Source organism: Mustela nivalis (assembly GCF_964662115.1).
Source record: "Mustela nivalis genome assembly, chromosome: 13".
NCBI lineage: Eukaryota > Metazoa > Chordata > Mammalia > Carnivora > Mustelidae > Mustela > Mustela nivalis.
In genome coordinates, this window is record NC_139032.1 from 38,298,189 (window position 1) to 38,306,999 (window position 8,811).

General features: G+C 34.3%; 1 pseudogene across 1 annotated transcript in view; it reads left to right on the forward strand.

The window, feature by feature from the left end:
- Positions 1-8,304, forward strand: part of LOC309847210 (ubiquitin-like domain-containing CTD phosphatase 1 pseudogene) — a 31,135-nt pseudogene extending 22,831 nt beyond the window's left edge. The window contains exon 2 of the transcript in view: positions 7,772-8,304. The product of the transcript in view is annotated as a ubiquitin-like domain-containing CTD phosphatase 1 pseudogene (transcript). The remainder of the gene's footprint in view (positions 1-7,771) is intronic.
- The last annotated feature ends 507 nt before the right edge of the window (positions 8,305-8,811 follow it).

The following is an 8,811-nucleotide window of genomic DNA, read 5'->3' on the forward strand; positions in this document are numbered from 1 at the left end:
GCACAGATTTTAAAATTAATTGGGATACATGTAGAAACACATATTTTATGCATCTGTGCCCTTAGATGATCTTGTATCTCTGTTATTTAGAGTTCCTGAGGAAACTTCTCATGATGTAATGAGCCAGAACTAATTCCATAAGCAAGATAAATTCTCTCATTTAACCTGTATTACTTATAACCACCAAAGTTAAATTCATGAGCTGATGTAGTTCTCAACTGCAGCTTTTTCTTAAAGATAGTTACAGTATTTCAAGCAGATAGTGCAATGTATCCAACATATCTAATAAGATGTGTAGTATAATATGAATTAGTAATACATGATATTTTTGTAGTTTGCTTAACTTCATTACCTTTCATGTATAATAAAATGTGAATTCCAATAGCATCTGAATGTGTATGCCTATTTTGATCACTTATAGATTTTTTTAAATATTTATTTTTCAGAGAGAGAGAGAGAGAGAGAGTACAAGCAGGGGGAGCTGCAGGCATAGCATGCAGAGAGAGAAGGCTCCCTGCTGAGAAAGAAGCCCAATGTGGATGTGGGTCCCAGGACCCCAGGATCATAACCTCAGCCAAAGGCAGAGGCTTACTGATTGAGCCACCCAGACATCCTGATCCTTACAGATTCTTACAGCGGGTTGTTAAAATTCATGAGTATACTCTATATATAACTCATCCTTTTATATTTAACTCTATTATAATACATTGTTTTCTAGACACAGATGTTCTTACTGTTTTTACAATTTTTCAAGCATCTTGGAAAACTAAAATACTTAACTGTGAACTACTGTGAAGGAAATTTAGTCAAATTACAATACCTTAAGTCAGTAGGCTGAACAAAACATTTTGCACTCCCACCAGCAAAATATGAGAGTTTTAGTTGTTATATATCATTGTTTGTTATTGGTGATATGTGTGTGTACTTTTTACTTCTGTGGCATATCTTATAACTGGAAGTTTCTACCTCATAATCCTTTTCACCTGTTTTACTTATTTTACTCCCTACTCTCATCTGGCAACCACCAGTTTGAGTCTGATGCTGATTTTTGTTTTTATGTCCATTTGTTCTTTTATTTATTTATTTTAGTATTTTATTTATTTAAGAGGGTTGATGACTGAGAGAGAGAGAGAGCATGAGCAGGGGGAGAAGCAGAGGGAGAGGGAGAAAAAGACTCCCTGCTGAGCAGGGAGCATGATGAGGAGCTTGATCCCTAGGATTCCAGAATCATGACCTGAGCTGAAGGCAGACACTTAACTGACTGAACCATCCAGGTCCCCTCATTTTTTCTTGTAGAGTTCCCATATGAGTGAAATCCTATGGTATTTGTCTTTCCCTGTTTGACTTACTTCATTTAGCATAATACCCTCTAGGTTCATCTATGTTGTCATGAATGGCAAGGTCTCATCACTTGTTGTGACTGAATAATAGTCCAGTGTGTGTGTGTGTGTGTGTGTGTGTGTGTGTGTATGTACATCTTTGCCCATTTATCTATTGATGAAGATTTACGTTGCTTCCATATCTTGGCTATTGTAAATAATGTTGCAACATATACTTATGATTTAGTAACCACATGCATATATATTTTCCCTAGAGAATTTAAATGTATGTCCACACATAAACCTATACAAAATATTTATAGCAGACCTATTTACAACTGCCACAAGAAGGGGGAAAAAATCAAATTTTTTTTGCAGGTAAATGGGAGAAAAAACCTGTGTAGCAATAAAATGTAATGGACTTTCGACCCTTGCAAAAATCTGAATAAATCCCCAAAATATATTGACATGAAAAAAAAATAAAAGCAATCTCAAAGGCTAAATACTACATAATTCCATTGATGGGAATTTCTTAAGAAGATCAAAGTATTAGGATGGAGGATAAATGAATAGTTGCCAGTAGTTAAAGTTAGTGGTGGGGGGAGAAGGACACTAAAGGAACAGCATAGGGAGTATTTTTGGCGTGATGGAGTTGTTTAGTACCACAATTATAAGAATAAAATAAACATAACTCTACAAATAAAGGTCAATTAAAGGTCAATTGTATAGTTAATTTAAAAACTTTTAAAAAATCTTAAAAATATAAGTCACTGAGCTGAGACCCAGAGAAGTTATGAGCCTTTCGCTTTTCCATAGCTAGTCTGTGGAAATCCAGTCCTGGAATAGAAGTTTATTGATGAAGAAGCCAAGTTTCTTTCAAATGTATGATTCTCACAAAGAGAATTTCGTAGAAGGTAATATTTATTGAATAAATCCCCTAATATGTGAATTTAGGTATTTCTTTGTTTTTAGTAAGCTTTTTCAAAATAATTATGGTTGATGGACTAAAATTATCTTAGTGGAAGAATCATGCCTACTAAAAGAAAATGAGGGTTTAAAAAATATTGTATACTTTAATTAACTAGGTTTAATAAGCTTCTGTAGGTGAAAGTTTCTGTGTAAATAAAATAACTAATGTCGGATGTAAGGGCAATCTGGCTGTAACATCTGTCACCCCATTGGTCACCAGGATTGACTCCACTGATCTGGGTGGCTACGGGATGTCCCTCCCCTCCCTAACCACTCGATATGCACCCTTCCTGGAACTGCATGTTTGGTCCAAAAGGATGACCTTCCCTGATAGGGGAGGACTCTTTGATCAAGGGTATAGGAGTAGCTGTGCTCCCCAACTAGAACATTCAAACATGCTCTTAAGGTCCATTTGTAGGAGAATGTGCAGTAGTCAAACTTCTAAGGTTCCAGACACATCCAAATTAGACACCACATGTTGCAATCATTATTTTTTAAAATTAATTAATTAATTAATTAACCAATGTCTTCTGTTCTTGGAAAATGAACTTTCAAACTTCCGATATTCATGGACCGACTGGATGGATTTCTGCCTTTTTCTTTTCTTTTCTTTTCTTTCTTTCTTTCTTTCTTTGATAATTATTAAATATCTTTGAAGAGTTTTATAATAGATTATAAAAGGTTGAAGGATTAGCATTATTCTTTAACTAAAGTTTTTTTCAACTTTGGGAATGCTTCATACACTGCTTCACTGCTTTTTTTTCCCCCCTCTTTTTCCTCCTAACCTGTCACTTCATAAACCTCTAACAGTAGGTAAATGACAACCGAAAAACATTTCAACATAGATATGATTTTATAAATGTCAACTCAAATTTCACTGAGACATCCTCTCAAGACCTGACATGAAACCAGTTTCAGTACATTAAATGAACAGGAATAGGAGTAAAAATTGTTTGTGAAGTATATTTTATCAGGTATTGGTTGTTGATAAAGTTTAGACTGATTTTACTTTTTGAAATACAAGTATGTTTGTCTTAAAAAACAAAATAGGGGCCACAGAAAGTAAAGAAACTGTTTATTGAATCTTAATAGAGAGATTGTGTATTAAATATTAAAAGCATTGATTTCATCATATTCTCACAATAATCTACAGAAGTCATTTATATATGAAAACTGACAATACAAATTTTACAAAAATTTAAGAGATGGGAAAAGATAGAGTTGAAAATAGATTGCACTGTCAGATAACAGATTTAACCATTTCTGAGGAACTTCATTAAAATTCAGCATTAGGTTTATTTATTTATTTATTTTTTGCTTAACAGTATTCATTGTTTTTGCACCACACCCAGTGCTCCATGCAATCCGTGCCATCCCCAAACCCACCACCTGGTTCCCCCAACCTCCCACCTCCCGCCCCTTCAAAACCTTCAGGTTGTTTTTCAGAGTCCATAGTCTCTCATCGTTTATCTTCCCTTCCAATTTCCCTCAGCTCCCTTCTCCTCTCCATCTCCCCATGTCCTCCATGTTATTTGTTATTCTCCACAAATAAGTGAAACCATATGATAATTGACTCTCTCTGCTTGACTTATTTCACTCAGCATAATCTCTTCCAGTCCTGTCCATGTTGATACAAAAGTTGGGTATTCATCCTTTCTGATGGAGGCATAATACTCCATAGTGTATATGGACCACATCTTCCTTATCCATTTGTCCATTGAAGGGCATCTTGGTCCTTTCCACAGTTTGGCAACCATGGCCATTGCTGCTATAAACATTGGGGTACAGATGGCCCTTCTTTTCACTACATCTGTATCTTTGGGGTAAATACCCAGTAGTGCAATTACAGGGTCATAGGGAAGCTCTATTTTTTTTCTTTTTTTTTTTTTAAGATTTTACTTATTAATTTGACAGAGAGAGATCACAAATAGGCAGAGAGGCAGGCAGAGAGAGAGAGGAGGAAGCAGGCCCCTGCTGAGAGAGCCCAATGCGGGACTCGATCCCAGGACCCTGAGATCCTGACCTGAGCCGAAGGGCAGCGGCTTAACCCACTGAGCCACCCAGGCGCCCCAGGGAAGCTCTATTTTTAATTTCTTAAGGAATCTCCACACTGTTCTCCAAAGTGGCTGCACCAATTTGCATTCCCACCAACAGTGTAAGAGGGTTCCCCTTTCTCCACATCCTCTCCATCACATGTTGTTTCCTCTCTTGCTAATGTTGGCCATTCTAACTGGTGTAAGGTGGTATCTCAATGTGGTTTTAATTTGAAACTCCCTGATGACCCAAATGATGATGAATATTTTTTTTCATGTGTCTAATAGCCATTTGTATGTCTTCATTGGAGAAGTGTCTGTTCATGTCCTCTGCCCATTTTTTGATATGATTGTCTGTTTTGTGTGTGTTGAGTTTGGGGAGTTCTTTATTGATCCTGGATATCAACTTTTTGTCTGTAGTGTCATTTGCAAATATCTTCTCCCATTCTGTGGGCTGCCTCTTTGTTTTGTTGGCTGTTTCCTTTGCTGTGCAGAAGGTTTTGATCTTGATGAAGTCCCAAAAGTTCATTTTCAGTTTTGTTTCCTTTGCCTTTGGAGACATATCTTGAAAGAAGTTGCTGTTGCTGATATCAAAGAGGTTACTGCCTATGTTCTCCTCTAGGATTCTGATGGATTCCTGTCTCACATTGAGGTCTTTTATCCATTTTGAGTTTGTCTTTGTGTACGGTGTAAGAGAATGGTCGAGTTTCATTCTTCTATGTATAGCTGTCCCGTTTTCCCAGCACCATTTATTGAAGAGACTGTCTTTTTTCCACTGTATATTTTTTTTCCTGTTTTGTTGAAGATAATTTGACCATAGAGTTGAGGCTCCATATCTGGGATCTCTACTCTGTTCCACTGATCTATGTTTCTGTTGTTATGGAGTACCATGCTGTCTTAGTGGTCACAGCTTTGTAGTAAAGCTTGAAATCAGGTGATGTCATGCCGTCAGTTTTATTTTTGTTTTTCAGCATTTCCTTAGCAATTAGGGGTCTCTTCTGATTCCATACAAATTTTTGGATCATTTGCTCCAGCTCTTTGAAAAATAAATCTCATAGCCTTCCCATTGAGATCAGGAACACAAGGATGCCCATTCTCACCACTTTTGTTCAACATAGTATTAGAAGCCCTAGCAACAGCAATCAGACAACAAAGAGAAAAAAAAGGTATCCAAATTGTCAAGGAAGGAGTCAAACTCTCTCTCTTCACAGATGACATGATTCTTTATATGGAAAATTCAAAAGACTCCACCCCCAAACTACTAGAACTCATACAGCAACTCAGTAATGTGGCAGGATACAGTCAATGTACAGAAATCAGTGCCTTTCATACACACTAACAATGAAAATACAGAAAGGGAAATTATAGAATCGATTCCATTTAGTATAGCACCAAGAACCATATGATACTTTGGAATAAACCTAACCAGAGAGGTAAAGGATATGTACTCGAGGAAGTAGAGAACACTCATGAAAGAAATTGAAGAAGACACAAAACGATGGAAGACCATTCCATGCTCTTGGATCGGAAGAATAAACATCGTTAAAATGTCTACTGCCTAGAGCAATCTATACTTTTAATGCCATTCTGATCAAAATTCCATAGGTTTAGATTTATCATGAAGTGTGACACATACTAACTAGAATTGCGTATTGATAGATTGTTAAAAGGTAAACATCATATGCTAACAAATTGATACATCATGTATTTAAATGGAGAATCAGGTTAAATTAATATTGTCATCATTTAGGAAGAGATAAGATTAGTTGAGTTGGTAAAAAGAACAAGGCACTTAACTTCATGGGCAAGGCAGACTTAGTGATTGTTGAGATCAAGACAGGAACTGTGTCCACTGGAACTTAGCATGAATTTTCTTAATAGGAATCACATTAGACTAACCACATGGAATATAGCAGGTGATGTAAATCCTGCAGACATGTGTTCTTTCATCACAGCTTTGAGGAAAGTAGGGGAAAAGTGGGCCTATTAACAGTAATTATATCGATGGTTTGGTAATTAGGTGTATGAATTTAATTTTAAAATAAAAATTTATGGTCAACTTTTTTTGAAATCTATAGGGAATTCTCCCCTTAGTCTTGCCTTTTTCAAGTTTATAAAATACATTGACAAGAAACATACATCTCACAAAATACATAAAGGATAGATAACTGGGAAGGAAAACAAGTACAGTAGTCCCTGAAACAATACAAGGGTTGGGGTACTAACCCTCGTACAGTTGACAATCTGTGTATAACTTTTGATTCCCCCAAAACCTAACTACTAATAGACTACTGTTGACTGGAAGCCTTATTGACAACATAAACAGCTGATTAATACATATTTTATATGTTGTATGTAATATATACTGTATTATTTTTATTATATACTGTATTCTTACAGTAAATAAGTTAGAGCATTGAATGTTAAGAAAATCATAAGAGAAAATATATTAAGTACCATACTGTAAAAAATACATATATTAAGAGGACCCATATAGTTCAAACCTGTGTGATTCAAGGGTCAACTGTATATTGGATAGCATAATTAGGATCCAACAATATGATAATGTCTATAAATCCATTGATTCTGTGATGAAACATAGGTGATTAAACATATGAAAGTTAATTTCTGAACTTCTGCCCTAAAAACATGTACCTAAAAACAGGCGTATGAGTCTGCAGGCCATCCATCTTTCTCCATTTCTGAAAAAGTTTGTGTAAAGTTTTTCTGATTGCCTTAACATACTGGAAAAATTCATCATTTGAGCCATCTGCATCAGGAGTTTTCTTGGGAAAAAAAATAAAAATTGTAGACCCTACAACTTCAGTAATATGGAGCTATTCAAATATTTATTTCTTTTCTATTTCTGGTATGTTTTATTTTTCAGTGTTTTGTTTTGTTTAGTCTTGTTTTTTTAGATCTAAGTTGTCATATTCTTGGGCATAAAGTTGTCATAGTTTAGAAAATACAGTTGTAAAAATTGTGAGTCACTGGACATGTCTGTATGACAAGAAACATTGTGATTTTCAATTAAGCTTGAAAAATAATGTGGTTAAATGATAAACACTGTTATATGGAGGAAAAAATAAATTCTTGATATATGTCCATCTCATTTATAAATAACAAAGCATTTTTTAATTCAAAGTAATATGATCTTGTGTTTATTTGTCCTATATTTGTAGTTGTCCAACCATATCATTTTTAACTGTTAGTTGATAATATAGAAACAGTCAAGCATTAGATGGCTGGTTCAATATAGTGTCCTTTAAATAACAATTTGGAGACTTAGATTTTATTGTTTGTTTGTTTTTAACTAAAAGGAAGATAAAAAATTACACATTTCTTTTAGCACTTGGAGATTTTGAGAATATCACTTTTGGTTAGACATAATAGAAAGAATATGCTAGAGTTCATTCAAGCTTAGCAAAATTATTACTGTATTATAAATAGTGGGCATAAAAGAGTATAAAGTGGAAATTTTGAATCCTCCCAGGGAAGGAAAAAAGCTTTTGGTACTAGATGTTGATTATACATTATTTGACCATAGGTCTTGTGCAGAGACTGGAATAGAATTTATGCGGCCATATCTTCATGAGTTCCTAACATCTGCATTTGAGGATTATGACATTGTTATTTGGTCCGCAACAAATATGAAGTGGATTGAAGCTAAAATGAAAGAGCTGGGAGTGAGCACAAATGCTCACTTTACCTTCATGTTGGACAGTGCTGCTATGATAACTGTGCGTACTCCAAGGAGAGGATTAATAGATGTAAAACCTATTGGTGTTATATGGGGGAAGTTATCAGAGTTTTACAGAAAAAAAATACCATAATGTTTGATGACATAGGAAGAAATTTTCTAATGAACCTACATTAGTCCACAGAATGGATTAAAGATAAGGCCTTTTATGAAAGCGCACCTAAATTGAGATAAAGAACTTTTAAAGTTAACTCAGTACCTCAAGGAGATAGCAAATACTTAAAAAAATAAAAAATAAAAAATAAAAAAAATAGTGGGCATTTTAAGGATAAATAAAATGTGTAACTTATCTCTTAACTCTTTAATCACTTTTCATTGTAAATAAAGGGGAAATTAAATATATTTTTGCTTTTATACAAGTAAAATGAGGTGATTAGGAAAGATGAAGTGTCTTGACATCAAAATGTTTTTTATAATTATCTCACAAAATATGTGTGGTGAAGTTCAGCTAAATGGCAGACAGTTATGCTTTTCCATAGCACTTCCACATTCTATTCCTTTGTGGAATAGAATAAGAATAAGAATATAGAATAAATATATATATATATATATATATATATACACACACACACATATATATGTGTATTATATAGAATAAGAATAAGAATATAGAATAAGTTCTTATTCATATTAAATAGAAACAATAATATCTGTGTTATTGGGAAAGGCTTAAGTTATATATATGTATATATACACACACATGTGTATGTATATATATAAAGATATATAC